Source organism: Homalodisca vitripennis, chromosome X (assembly GCF_021130785.1).
Source record: "Homalodisca vitripennis isolate AUS2020 chromosome X, UT_GWSS_2.1, whole genome shotgun sequence".
NCBI classification, from domain to species: domain Eukaryota; kingdom Metazoa; phylum Arthropoda; class Insecta; order Hemiptera; family Cicadellidae; genus Homalodisca; species Homalodisca vitripennis.
In genome coordinates, this window is record NC_060215.1 from 118,190,072 (window position 1) to 118,205,487 (window position 15,416).

At 33.1% G+C, this 15,416-nt stretch overlaps 1 long non-coding RNA gene across 1 annotated transcript; it reads left to right on the top strand.

The window, feature by feature from the left end:
• The first annotated feature begins 1,361 nt into the window (after positions 1-1,361).
• Positions 1,362-11,649, top strand: LOC124368582. Its single transcript, XR_006922968.1, has 4 exons — positions 1,362-1,409; positions 3,712-3,767; positions 7,709-7,747; positions 11,616-11,649. It is a non-coding gene; the product is annotated as an uncharacterized LOC124368582 (long non-coding RNA).
• The last annotated feature ends 3,767 nt before the right edge of the window (positions 11,650-15,416 follow it).

The following is a 15,416-nucleotide window of genomic DNA, read 5'->3' on the forward strand; positions in this document are numbered from 1 at the left end:
ATAACATAATTAAGGGGTTTGAAAAATTATTATCTTAATTTATTAACAGGATTTGAGAATTGGACAAATTTAAAGTAAATTATGTTATAACTCTAAGAAAAAGAAATAAATATTATATTTCTGCAATGTGACAATGTAGAAATGACAATGTTGTCATCATTTTATTTACTTCTTAAGTCATGTCTGTGGGAAGGGCGCCAAAGCTACGCGCTTGCATCGCTTGCACCAACCCAATATAAATACACAGCATTCTAGAAGGACAGAGCGAGAGAGCGTAAGCATCGGAAGTTCGATTCCGTTCCTCGATCTTGTTAAAAATTTACCCATTTCTTCCATTAAGCCCTACTCGCATTACAACCCATCGACCATTCTAATGGCGTAATGTATTGTCGTTGTTATGATAACTTGTACTCATGAGGATTCTATACATGATCGATGTCCATGACGATTTAATCTACACGATGACAAGTGTGTAGCCGCTAGTGTAAATTCTATAGTGGTAACGCTATAGAAACACCCACCTGATGCAATTGAGGGGAGTTCTTTGTGCTCTTAGCAATCAGTAATACACGCTGGACAAAACCTTCGTGGTAGATCTTAGAGAAAGTTCCATAACTTGAAAACTAGAAATGTCATAAGTAAATAACTAACGGGCATTCAAACCAACATTGGGAATTTAAGGGCACTATAAAAGCTATAATACCAAACATATTAGTTTGTTTGTTGTACCTGGGTTGTAGCAAAAAACGATTTAGTACTCATAACCTTGAGATATATATTGTTTAAAGTTAGTATGAGTATATAAGAGTAGTTTCTTGCGATAACTCTAGTAGGCTATTAACATTGTAGTTGATATCTCTTTAGATTATAATATTTATATTATTATTATTATTATATTATAATTATTTAGATAAATAATAAAGCCAAACGGAGGGCTTGCAATACTTCTATATCGCGTACTTTAGTAACTATAAACAATTTAAAAAATGCTCAGGATTTTCGGAAAATGCAGTACTAGAATATTATTGTGGAAAAGAAGCCACAAATTCAATCTCCTTGTAGCTTTCTCACCGTAATGCTTTATAAACGGATTTGAGTAGAGAATTGCAGTTTTTTATTCGTTGGTAACCCGTTTATTACATTTTACGTTACATTAGTTTACATTCTTCACACTCTACTAAATTACTTTAACATTTTACTGGCGTTATGATGTTTTCTGATACAATAATAGTTATGAACAAAAACATTATGACTTCTGACTGAAGGCTGTGATGGTTATCTTCATACCGGAAGAGAGTATAATATAATCTGTACGAAACGGATGAAAATGACCCTTCAGTTGGTTTTGTATGCGTTCGCCATTCTGTCCACTGTTTGCAGGTTTATAACCCTTCAATCATCTTTCTGCTGTAAGTATACCAGGAAATTAAGTAGTACTTAAAAATATTTCAATAAATAAGTGGTAAATATGTATAATTAATTAACTATTTTATTGATATGATCCATGTCATGGTTGATTTTTTAAAATTGAAAATGCTTTCTAATATGAACGGGAAAGGAAGTAAACCCTATCAAAGAGTAGAGATAAGCAGACATGGATTTTTATAACGCTATTGACATACAATATTAGTTAGCTGTAACCATCGATATAAACCAACTGACGCTGACTTTTTAACAATAATACACTTGTATAAACTATAAACACCTTTTCAGATAGTAAACGTCCTGTATTTTATAGACTATTTTTATAATAGCAGACAGCCGAAAGCTCGAGTAGTGCCGTGAAACGAAGAAGTGGTGTATCCTGCTTGCAGATAATCTTTGTGAGTATTTGTTTGTACAGAAGAAAAGTGTTCTGAGGAGGATGCTTTCACCAACTTTTTGAAAGCGGTTAATGATTGCTACCCAGGAGAAAATATATAAGTAGTTACTGTAGTTATGAGTTTTTCCAATAGGGAAAACAATCCAGTTCAGTAAGAAATGTCCAGTTCTAATTGTGTATTTGGTAGTTTTAGTTGCTTTATTATTTATGATATTGCCATTACATGAATTATATTAGTTATTTAAATTTCAAACATTACTGTTATTATGACTATAGATACGTTGATATCAATTGATAGACGATATATGAATATTATGTATCGATGATTGTACTAACTAATATAAAAAGTTGAGTCTTCTTATTGTACTCTAACCCAATAAAATTGTGGAAAGTCGTACATATTTGCCAAAATCCCAGAAAAAGGATATAGGCCTAGTAGTCAAACCAGCTGAGATTAAATAATTCCATGCCTCGGACTAATGGTGATGAGCGAAAAACATCCCCCAAGATAGTACCTACCTATCAGTAACAGGTTAAAATTCTAAGTTTGATCACATATGTTTGAGGGATCTAACAATTTTATAAGCATGTCTAACTCTAATTTTCACAGTATTGAATATTCTGTAAAACTGTGATCACTTATCTCACAATTTACTTTTTTAAATGTTACGTACAACATAGTAAATTATTTTTTTTATTGAACCACATATTATGTTCGTTTCATTTCAGACATTTTTATTCTTCCTCTGAGAGATTTTGATGAAACTAGTTAGGCCTAACGTGTTTACATTAACTGGTTTTTGTAAACCAACAATGGAATTTGTTTTACATCACTTTTTATAGCTCCTAACCTGACTATTAATTTTACTTATTGTTGTATTGTGGGTTCTTTTTCGTTGCTGTTTAACTAACTTGTAAATGGTTTTCCCGTTGGAATAAATAAATGAATAAATACTATAGCCCAGACAGGCGAAATAACAATGAAAGCAACGATACTGATATGACTCGCATCACTGTTTACTCTACTCTCATTACAATATTCGTTGATTTAAAAAATTTTAAATGCTTACTTTGAAAAGAGAGAAAACAATATTAAACTCCAGCCCAAAATAAGATCTAGGGCTAGTTGGCCCTAGTGTTTGAACCACCTGAGGCTAAATAAGTTAACTCCACACTCTGGATTAATGGAGACAAACAAAAAACATTCCTCGAAACAGTACCTATCAGTAATTGGTCAAAATTCTTGGTCTGATCACAGATGCTTGAGAGATTTAAAAATATAATTAATTTGTCTAACTCTAATTTTCACAGTATTGAATCAAGTTCCGGAAAACTGTGATAACTTTTATCACAATTTACCTTTTTCTGCCAGTTAAAATTTTCATATTTCGCACAGCAAAATAAATTTCTGTTTTTATTTAACTACATATGCTCGTTTCATTTCAGATATTTCTTATTCTTCAGAACACATTATGATCTTACAAAAGTGTGTAGGCCCTACAAGTTTTCTTTACTCTATGAAAATTAATGAAATAATGAGTTATTCCAAAAGACAAGGATCGTAATAAAAAAAAAAATAGATGTTTGGAAATATTCTGATCATGTTTCAAGTATCATGGCCAGTCCAAACGTAAATGTTGACAAGTTCCTACTAGTTTTCTTTACTGTGAGAAAGTTCAATAAAACTAGTTAATATGTTTTCATAAGCCAACATAGGAGTATGTTTTATATCATTTAAGATCTTTAAATTACGTATACCATGTTTGTTCTAGCAAATACCTTAACAATATAATAATGATGTAAAATTCAAATTCAATATTCTTTGTGTCATATAGTTAGGAATCTATATGGGTAACAAGTAACATTTATACGTGTTTTACATGTTTCAGTTAAAAAATTGAAAACGATGTCTGAAAAAGAAATAAGTGGTCTTTCTTCTTTACAAGTGAGTGAAATATACCATTGTTATTATGACTTTTTTTGTTAAGTTATTGACAAGTTAACCTGTATTTATGCCAAGTATTTCACAAGGCACTGAGACAGGTGGGGCAAACCTGATACAAGTGTCTGTCACAACAGATAATGACACACTCATTACAAATTTTGATACTGTAACCCTTTGGTCACCATTATCCGAATGATCAGGACAGTGAGAGGTTCAGTCTAAGAACACCAATTTACAACTAATCGGGCAGCCTAGGTTCAGACCAAAACCGATAATGTCTTGTTAATCAGCAATTTAGGAAAATGTATTAAAACATTTTTATTTTTTAAAGTTATAGTTTGTTAGGAATTTGTTGCTCTTTTTTTGGAATAATTGCAATTGCCAGTAAATCATTTTTGTGTAGGTAGTGTGACCTAATCGCATGTTGTTGGTTTTTAATGAACAAAATTGCTTTGTCTGCAATAGAGAATTTGTAAATTCTCTAACGCCCAGGGGTTAAAAGGAAAAATCAAGGTACTTTTGCCAAAAGTGCCCTTTATATTCCTATACATACATTGTTAAAATATGATGTGAACAAACTTGTATATTATATGTAAACAATATCTTTTTAGATATGTATTTTAATGATGACGCAAATTTAAATGTTAGCTTCTAACTTTTAGATGGGAAAAACGCAATTTATGACTAAATTCCAAAGATTAACAAAAATGTTTTGCAAATGTTACTAAGTGTCCTTAAAAAATGTTCAAAAATTAATATTGTTTTTTAAAAGATACTGGCTAATTGTGGAAATGTTTTCAGTAGGAATTTAATCCTCACACTGGTAATGGTGCCATGCTGTACAGGTTGTACTATTTTTATAGTCTGCCACATTTCATAATAATCTAATTGTAAACTTACATGTGCCAATTTATCCACAAGGATGTTGGAAATAATATAATAACAATAATCATGGTTTCCATTACATCAGATGTTTTTACCTTCCTTAAAATTAAATAATATTTATAATTTTCAAACAATCGTTTACTATTCCATTGTCTAACTGTTTAAAGGTATATTTTACACTAATTATATAACTTTTTACACTTTGCGCTGGTAAAAATGATGTATAGGTTTTTTAATTTTTATATTTTTTTAACACAACTTCATAATAAAATGCACTGTTACTTTTCCGTAAAACATACAAATGACGTACAATCTATATGAGCAAACGTAATGGTACAATGCCAGTATTTATTTACATAAACATTAAGTTACAACTAAAACAAAATAAAATACTAAATTTGAAATATGACTTTATCCAAAATATATACCTTATCATTACACTGTATACTAAATATATTGTTTTATATATATATTTATAATATATTCCTGTAAAATATTTTTGTATTTATTCTATTTTGGATTGCCCATAAGACCAATTTAAAAATGTTTGCTAACAATCAGTCAAATCCTATTGAGTGACATGCAATATCATTGAACTCAAGAAATGAAGCTTAATCCAAAATTTCAAGTTGAGTTATTGTGTACACAAACAGACAGAAATGACATTTTTCCTGCCCCTTAAGTAATAGCCTTTACTAAAGCTCAGTAACAAGTATATTTTGATATAATATAACATAGTGAAAACATTAACATTTTTGTTAACTGGAAATTTTGTTACAGTGTTTAATTTGTAACTGATTTAATGAAAATAAACTAATTGCCCCCTCTTCAATATTTTTGATATTTGTTTTTGTGCTTTAAAAATCAAGTTATACATTACTATTTTTATTTAATTGTTCTTATTAAACTTTTAATCAACATTCCATGCCCAAAAGGCCTTAAAATTTGGTTATTGAACTGTGTTTTATGGATATAACAGAGTTATTTAGATAATTTACTTTTACTTATTAAAACTTGAATGAACAAATTTCAAACTTAGTCTGGAATGTAGGTGCTACTTCTCTTTTATATTGTTAATAATTCGCACCTAGGTGGCCTACCGTAACGCAAACATAGCATTTTCTCTCCTCATTGTTTACCTGTGCTGCTTTGAATTGTTTCCTGGGCTGTGGACTTAATTGTTTCTGGTTACTTACACTTTTGTTTTCTAGACAGGCTTTTGGTAAAATACATTCTGCTCCTGAATGTAGATTCTATTGAGGTCTCAAACGTTTTCGGGTTCTCAAAAATTACCAGCCTAGATATAACGCCTGGTAAAATTCCAACTTTTATTATTTCCACCAGCTTGCCTACTGTATGATTAAAAAGCTGCAATTTAGCCTTCTCCTTCACACTTAATACACATTGACTAAGCCTTTCAGCAGGTTATTGAGGCCTATTTACTAAATTTCTTTCTAACCTTTCTCTGTGTCTAATTGTAATTAAGAAATGAGTAACTTTTTGTACAATGGACCCATAGTATAACCTATAATAATGTTTACAACTCAGAGTTAAATAAATCTGTTTCCTCGCTAATTTGGAACATGACTTTTACAAATTTACGCAATTCAATTACATTTAAACATTTGTAGGCTTGAATAAATTTAAATACCTTTTGACTGGGTTTGGAGAAATTTAATAACAACCAACTAAGTTCCTTTTCCGGGTTGGTAGCAGTAAGAGGGGTTTTCAATATTCTTACCTTGTTTAGCGAGTGGCATCTGTGTTTTTTAGCTCCTCCTCAGTGGCAGAACTATCTAAAATATTTTCTATTGCTAATGATACATCTATTGTTCAACTAGGCTCATCTTTTAATATCCATTTTGCAGATTTTAATTTTTGTAAAATAACTTCCATCGAATTAATCGCCTTTTCATCAAGTGCGAAGACTTTTGCCAGGTATTCTAACCGCATTCTGTAGTGGTTGGCTCTTGTTCTACACTGCAGTGCTTCCAAAGGCACTCAAAATTTCATCAGCCTTGACCTCTAACAAACCTACTTTGCTCTGTATGAGACCAGATTCTGCTTTTAATTCAATGGCACGTTTCAAACTTTCATAGGCCGGTTTTACTTTTAATTTCAACAAGAATTCATACATTTTTACACATTACAGCGACTGTGAGGTGACTATGAAAACCCACAAACTTTCAATTCACAAACCAATTTTTTTGTAGTTGACAAAAAATTCAACTCCCGGTAGTTCCATTTGAAATATATAAATCAAAGCCAATATATTATAAATAAATGTTCTAAAATTTTATTTTACAAACTTATTTACACAATACCTTATCTATAGCACTAAATATTCTACCACAATTATTCCTGTCAATATTTACGTGGAAATATGCAGGAAAATAACTTTACATCAATTTCCAGGAATATTCACATTATTGTGTTCATACAAGTTTTCTTCTAGCAAGTATCCACAATCTGCTTCCAAAGTTTAATAACCGAACCTTGGATATAAAATTATATTTAAGGATTCATGGATGTCATTACTTGCTAAATAATTAAAATAAATAATTCACTACTTTACTAATCTAAATATTTAATATACATTAAATCACAGGTTATTTAATTTTCCATTCAAATATATTAGAGATTCATTACAAAAACACAAATCTCATAAAATGCCCTGCCTGTCTGCCACTGTTGTCGCCCTATTAGTTTATCGAGCAAATGAACACTCTATTATTTAGAGCTCCCTCTATAACTAACTATAGACCATTTTCCTTCCATTCTTTATAGTATTTATGTATTTTTACTGTTTTACACTTGACTTAATTAATTGCATGTAAATGTTTAATGGTCCAATAAAATCAATCAAATCTCTTATTTCCTTACTATTATATTAATAATACAAAACCAAATTCCTAGTTACCATATTCAAAATGGTTAATTTTATTATTACAATACTGTAAATTTTAATGTTATGGACATCTTTTTCCACTTTAGTCAAATATTGTTTATTATTTCGGAGAGTTAGTTACTTACAAATTTTATATTCTGTTTAACAGCTCGAGGATACAACCACCATTACTGAACCCGTACCACCAGTAAGTAACTATTTTAAATTATGATTTAATAATTCTCTGCAGCCCACCTCTGGAAGCAAAATTATAAGTAATGATTATTTATTTTGTTGAATTTATCTCAATTTTTGAAATAAATATTTTAATAATAAAAAAATACACTATTAATAGTTATGAAATTAGTGTAATTTATCATTATTTTATCGTCAATCAAAATTATTGTACTCAATTATTTTCAATGGAGAACAGAAAAATAATAGTACAAATAGGATAATTATCATAATTGTACATCTTGTAACACTAATGTAGATCCAACTAGCAACTGCTAGTCGATGCATGTCAGTCAGTTAGTGTGATTTAAGAAAGAGATTGGTTTCTAGAAGAGTCTACATCAGTGGTGTAGTGGGGCCGGAGCGGTGCTCCGGCACAGCTTTAAGAAGCGGAGCGTCGCTCCAGCATAGCATCTAGAGCCGGAGCTGGGAACTGTAAAAAGTGGTAGGCGGGTGACGAGTCGCTGGATAATAAAAATGCCAGAACAAACCCGCATCACTTGTATGTCCGTTGAGTGGTATCAAGGTAATTGTAGGCGCTGTGCAATAGACAACTCTAATGTTGTTGTGAGTGCTTGTATCCTAGTACGTGTATTCAGGGCCTAGTATCATTGTATTAAGCTGTTATCGTCGAAAGTCTTAGTCGTAGTGGTTGAGTTCAAACAGCGTACCGTATATACTGTTAGTTTTGTTTGAGTTGAGTCCTCTATAATACAGGATAAACTCAACGGAAGGTAAATTAGGCTGTAAAATTTGTTTTGAAGTCGGTAATTTGGGAGCCTACAAAAAAGAACATGTTTCACTTTCTTATGAGTGGTGTTCGTACAAAGTTTGTTTTTATGGCTCAAATAGAACAAATCAACTCAAATCTTTGAGGAAAAAGATTATTGACATAAACAGTCGAAAGCTCACAAAATCGCTCAAACAATTATTGACAAATCAAATAAACTTTCGATGCCACAAGTAATTGATCACATGAATCAAGCTCAGCTCGATTCAACTAAGGCTGTGTTTAGATCGGCATATTTTATTGCTCAAAACGACCGTCCGTACAGCGACCATTTCGGATTGCTTAAACTACAAAAACAAAATGGGTTAGATGTCGGCGTAGGCCTTCTTTCAAGGTATAGCGCAGTCGAAATAATAGATCATAATTTCAAAGGAAATGAAAATACGCATTTTGAAACAAGTAAAGGAAATTTCTGGAAAACTGTCAATAATCATTGATGAATCCACAAGCATTAGTTCTAAATCCGTCCTCATTGTATATTTAAAATGTGAATTTAGCAAGGATAAACCACCAAGTACTTTATTTTTGGACTTATAGTCGAGCTTTCTGATAAAAAAGCTGAGACAGTTTTTAACAATGTTCACTAGTGCCTTGAAGGATATGGTTTTAATGGAGAGTACTAAAAACAAAACTTGGTTTCCTTTACAAGCGACGGGGCGAACGCCATGTTGGGAAAGCACTCAGGTATAGCAAGGAGATTTTTATCTGTTTACTCTAATATTATCGTATGGCACTGTATGAATCACAGACTGGAACTGTCTATTGGGGATGCCATAAGTGAAGTAGCCGGGGTTAACCATTTCCAGTCATTTATGGATAAACTTTATTCATTATACAGCACATCTCCAAAGAATAAGCTAGAGTTAAAAGAATGTGCACAGTAGCTCGATATTCAAATGAATAAAATCGGCAGAATTTTAAGCACGAGGTGGGTAGCAAGCAGTTTTCGTACTGTTTCAGCCGTGTGGTTTGGTTATCAAGCCTTAGCCAGCCACTTCTCTAAAGCAATGGATGATCCTGAGAGAACATCCACTGATAGATGCAAATATAATGGTTTATTGAAGAAGCTTCCCATAAGTTATTGTTAAATTTAGCATTTATGTATGACATTCTTGCTGAATTGGCTTTGTTGTCTGAAAGTCTGGAAAACAGAAGCACGTCCCTTGTATTTGCAGACAAAACTGACAAAACTGATTCATAGATCAATCAGATATCTGGAATCTTTGAAAGAAAAAACCTGGGACAAGAGTTCTGGAGGCACAAGTCGCCATGAGGGAAGGCTGTTTTGCTTCTGTAAAGTTAAATGAAAACCCTAAAATCGTATCATTGAATGGTGAGCAGTTGATTTCTAGTGTAATCAGCAACTTAAAGAAAAGAATGTTTACCTCTAGCTTAGGCGAAGAAATTGTCAAGAACGAGGAGTTTGTAGAGCAACTAAAAGTTTTGGAACCCGAATACTGGCCTACTAATATTCAACCTGGGTTTGGCCAAACTCAAGTGGAGCAGCTATGCAAACGCTTCAAGTTGAACATCAACAGAGCTGTGACTGCTTACAGGGATTACTTGGACAACAGCAGGCGGGTACCTGATGGACTGCAAGAGCTTATAAACTGCACTAAAATAATAACCTGTAGTTCCGCTGACTGTGAAAGAGGGTTCAGCAATATGAATAATATACTCACACCATTAAGGAACTCATTGACAGTAAGTCATGTCTGAGCCCTACTGTTTTTAAAACTCCAAGGTCCCCCGCTCCGCAGATGGAAGCCTGACCCCTATGTCATGACATGGCTAAGAAGACATCGTTCAGCAGCCGACACCCAAACAAGAATAGCAGAACCTCCAAAGAAAGGAAATGGGAATGGAAAAGAAGAGGAATTTTGAGACATACTTTAGAGGTTATCGCACAATATTCATATTCGTGTTACCGTTGAAAATATGTAAAAATATTACTTTTACAATATTATGTAATAGTTTTTACAATGCATTTTTACGGTACCGTATTCTTTTTCAGGTTTCAATAATGTATTAGCACGACAGCACAGTATTTTTTTCAAAGTAGGCCTATGTCTAAAATCAAAGCTTATCTGTTTGTCATTACAAATTGTGTTAGCCTAGTTTACGAAGTAAAATGTCCTTTGTTAATAATCAAAAAGATTTGTATTGCTATACACAGCAACTCGCTACTCCCATGGTGTAAGTATAATATATTTATATTACAGTTTTCACCATGAAATAACTACTGTTATAAAGTATATTTAATAATGAACCGGAATATATAACATGTATTACAATCACTCTAGTTTAAGTGGGTAAAACGACAGTTTAAGTGGAAGTCTGCAAATGTAACGCCGCCGTCGGAACGCCAAGCTGACCACACATGCCCGACATGGTCGAGGGGGGCGGGGGGAATCTGCGCGGTAGCACACCTAGTATACTTACACCATGGTCGCTCCGGCACAGCTAAATTCGGCACTACACCACTGGTCTACATGGTCACTATGCATAGTGTGATTTAAGAAAGAGATTGGTTTCTAGAAGAGTCTACATGTGGCTATGAATAAGAGAAGGGGGATCTTCTAGAAGGGTCTCCACCCTCCCCTTTGTTCTAGTGAATTCTGCATCATTATAAAGATGAGCTGCCCACCCGCTGCTAGTTGATCAGTATTTATTTTAGTTGAATGGTTGATGTTTACTAAGTGTTCTTTTAACAACCAATTTTTTTTAAACTAATTCCAAAACCCGTTTTTCGATTATACTTCCTGTTGATTACATCATGTTCTTAAAAATCTGGGTGGGCCCAGGCCCACCTGCTAAAGCCGCCACTGTTTATTGCATATAAATGTTTAATGAACCAAAAAAATAATCAATCAAATCTCTGATAATAATCATTCAAAACCAAATCCTTTGTTACCATATTGAAATTGTTAGTTTTATTATTACTAAAATACTGTAAATTTTAATGAAATGGAAATCCTTTTAAACTTTAGTCAAATATTATTTGTTATTTTAGAGATTTAGTACCTTACAAATTTTATATTCTGTTCATCAGGTTGAGGATACTACAACTGAACCAGGGCAACCAGTAAGTATAACTACTTTAAATAATGATTTAATTTAATTTTTGTTGAAGAATACAATTGTAATAAATATATGCCAACACCATTGAAGCTGCTATCATTGTTAATAATAGTGTCTGTGTCTGAACTAAGGTTGTTGGGCATTTAATACTTATGCTGTAAGGTTGGGATTATTAAGTTTAGTGACATGCTTTTGAAGAGCTATTACTTTGTTATATTTATCTTTGTTTTGCCGTTGCAGAGTACAGTAACTGTCATTTCAGCAGTTTCAGGTTTCTTGGAAGAATTAATACTGGTATACTTTTTCATTAATTGACATTGTCACAAAGTAAGGGATTTAAGCCTTGAACAATTGATTATAATATTATTTGGCATATTAGGATCATATCTTTGGGAAATGGTTATAACTTCTGTATTGAGGGTGAATGTTATATATAATCTTGGTTGTTATATCAGTTGTTAATTTGATTTTCTTATTAAAAATGTAAGTTTTTGTTACATTTTGTGGTAACTTTTCTATTCCTTTAATGCCACATACAACAAATGAGGACTACAATATGGAAGGATTGCTGATCATAATTTTACAACATTTATTGACATTCTTATTCATGTTTATAATATTTTGCTTAACACAAAATCAGCAAAACAATTTTAACATAAGACTATAAGAGTAATAAGTTTTGGTATAATAAAATCCAAGAAAACGCAGGAAACTTGATTTACTATATAACAGTACTACATAATTATTAATTCACATAGCTACAAATCCAAGGCTATCTAGAAAATTGTAATCAAGAAGTATTACTTGAGAATGGCATAAATACCCTCAATTCACAGCTAATCAAATCAAATCAAATCAAATCAAATATCCTTTATTTCCATCAGACATGTAACATGCATTGGATTGCGTCATAAATATTAAAAAAAAAAAAACACATGTACAGTTTTGTATCTATAACATTATTATTAATCAATTATTAATATTTATATATTATAATTAATCAATTATTAAAACTAATTAATTTTACATCATACAGACTATTTATTTCCAATAAAATCACTGAGGGTGTAGAAACATTTTTCTATTAAAAAAGCCTTCAGTGTTCTCTTAAAGACCATTATATCATTTACATTCTTTAGGTCCACAGGAAGAGAATTATAAAAAATTACGGCATTATAAAAACAGTGATGTTTGAAAAAAGAGGTTGCATGGGGGGGAATATTTAATTTGTTGCTATTCCTGAGACAGTGTCCGGACTGCGGAATTAGTGACTCGAAAATGCCCTGGTTTTGCTTAAAAAAGACCAATGTGTGGTAAATATATATACTTGGAAAAGTAAGCAGATTGAAGTTCTTAAAGTGTGATTTGCAGGATTCTGATTGACGGATGCCAGCAATAGCTCTCACCGCTTTCTTCTGCAAAAGAAAGACATGGTTTGTTCTGCAATTTTCAAAACCCCAAATTTCAACAGCGTATGAAAGGTAGGGATAAACTAATGCAAAATATGAAGTTAGAAGCACATCGGTGCCCGTGAAAGATGAAAGTCTACGAAGAACAAAAATACCAGCACAGACTTTACGTGCGACATGATTTACATGAAAGGAGAAGCTAAGATTCCTATCGACAATTAGGCCTAAAAACTTGACAATTTGCTCAGAACAAACCTCTGTATCGCCAACCCAAACACTCAAAGAGTCATTGCGTCTTGATGAAATTGAAAAATCTAGCAATGTAGTTTTATCAGTATTCACGGCCAAACCATTACTCTGAAACCACTGGACTATTGAATTACACTGAACAAACGTATTTATCTCCATATTGAAACGACAAGACTCATCAATTACAAGTGATGTGTCGTCAGCAAACAAACACAACAAGCCCCTCGAAACACAACTGCTGAGGTCATTCACATACAAAATAAAGAGGAAGGGTCCAAGTATGGAGCCCTGTGGCACACCCGTCTTGACAATCTGCTCGTCAGAAAAGCATCTTTTCCTAGTATTTACGTCAACGTATGGAATTTCCACAACTTGTCTACGCTGACTCAAGAAAGATGACAGCCATTGATTTGCCAAGCCACGCACACCCACTCTGTCAAGCTTTTGCAAAAGAAGTTCATGCGAAACCATGTCAAATGCTTTTCTCAAATCAAAAAAGATACCAGTAGAAAACTGTCCTTCATCAAGAGCTTTAACAACTTTATCCAAGAGAGCAAACATTGCCTTCACAGTTGAGCCTCCCTTGACAAAGCCAAACTGTTTGTCAAACATAACTTTATTACTCTCCAGGAAAGCCGTTAACCTTATCAAAACTGCCTTCTCAAACACCTTAGAAAATGTCGATCCAATCGAAATAGGCCTGAAATTATCAAGTTCCTCAACCAGTCCCCTTTTATGTAACGGCTTCACTATAGACAACTTTAAAATGTCAGGAAACAGGCCATTTTCAAACGAAAAATTTATCAAATGAGCAAGTGGCCTAACAAAATACTCCGTACATGATTTAAGAAGCTTCGATGATATATTGTCGAAGCCAGAAGAAGCCTTTGCTTTTATAGATCTGATGATGTCAGATACTTCCACTTCAGAAACAGGTGAAAAGAAAAATGAAGACACCCCTGCACATGATTGTTGTTGAAGAAGAGACAACGATATGGAAGATGAACTTGCATTCGACACATTAATGAAGAAATCATTGAACAAGTTAGAAACGTCCTTCGGATCCCTAATAATGACTCCTTTACTATCCTTGATGGTTCGAGGGATATCTGCCAAAACTCTTGCCTTACCTCTATGCTCGTTCACTATGTCCCACACAGTCTTAACTTTATTTGAGGAAGTCTGCAGTAAATGTTTAACTTTAGATGACTTAGCTTCCCTCACACTAGCCCTATATTGCCTCTTCAAAGAAAGGTATTGTTTTCTTCTCTTATCAGAAGAACTCAGGTCTTTAGTTTTATAATACCAATGCGCAACCAAATCACGTAGCTCAATTTGCTCCTGGGTTAAAGACACTTTGGCATTTGGAGAACGCCCACGAATCCGAACCCTTTTCTCAGGAAAAGCCTGAATGAAATAAAACTCTATAGAGGACATAAACAAGCTCATCTTATCATCCATTGTTCTAGCTGCGTAAACATCATACCATGTTTCCCCACCCAGAAGATGTCTAAAAATACGAACATTATCTTCTACAAATGATCGCTTAAGCATAAACTTAGGGCAATCAGGACTAGATAAATACCTGACATGTGAGATTTGTGCATGGTGATCGGACAGTGCATTTATCACGACAGAGCAACTGAAAATGTCTTCAGAAAGATCAGTATATACGTGATCAATTAGGGACCGGGAGTTTTTAAATTCCCTCGTAAATGAATTTACTTTATTGCTTAAATCGTGAGATGCCATCATGGATAGAAGACTATCTACTCTCATGTCAGCAACAGAGAGATTAACATTGAAATCACCCACAACAACAGTTCTAACTTCTGGATTTATAATTTTTTGGAGGCAATCGGATAAACATTCATAAAACATCTCATGTTCTTGCACTGACGCTGAAAAAGGTTTCGGCTTATAAGCGGTAACAACAAGAAGAGGAAACTGTCTAAATTGAAAAATCGCTGCCGCAAGCTCACACCTACCCTCCTGACAAAATCGGGAGACATCTAAAACATTGTGTTTTATTGAGGGTTTACTAAAAATGCAAACACCTCCCTTTTGATAAATTTTCCTACAGAAAGCTGTAACACCAGTGTAACCATGCAGTG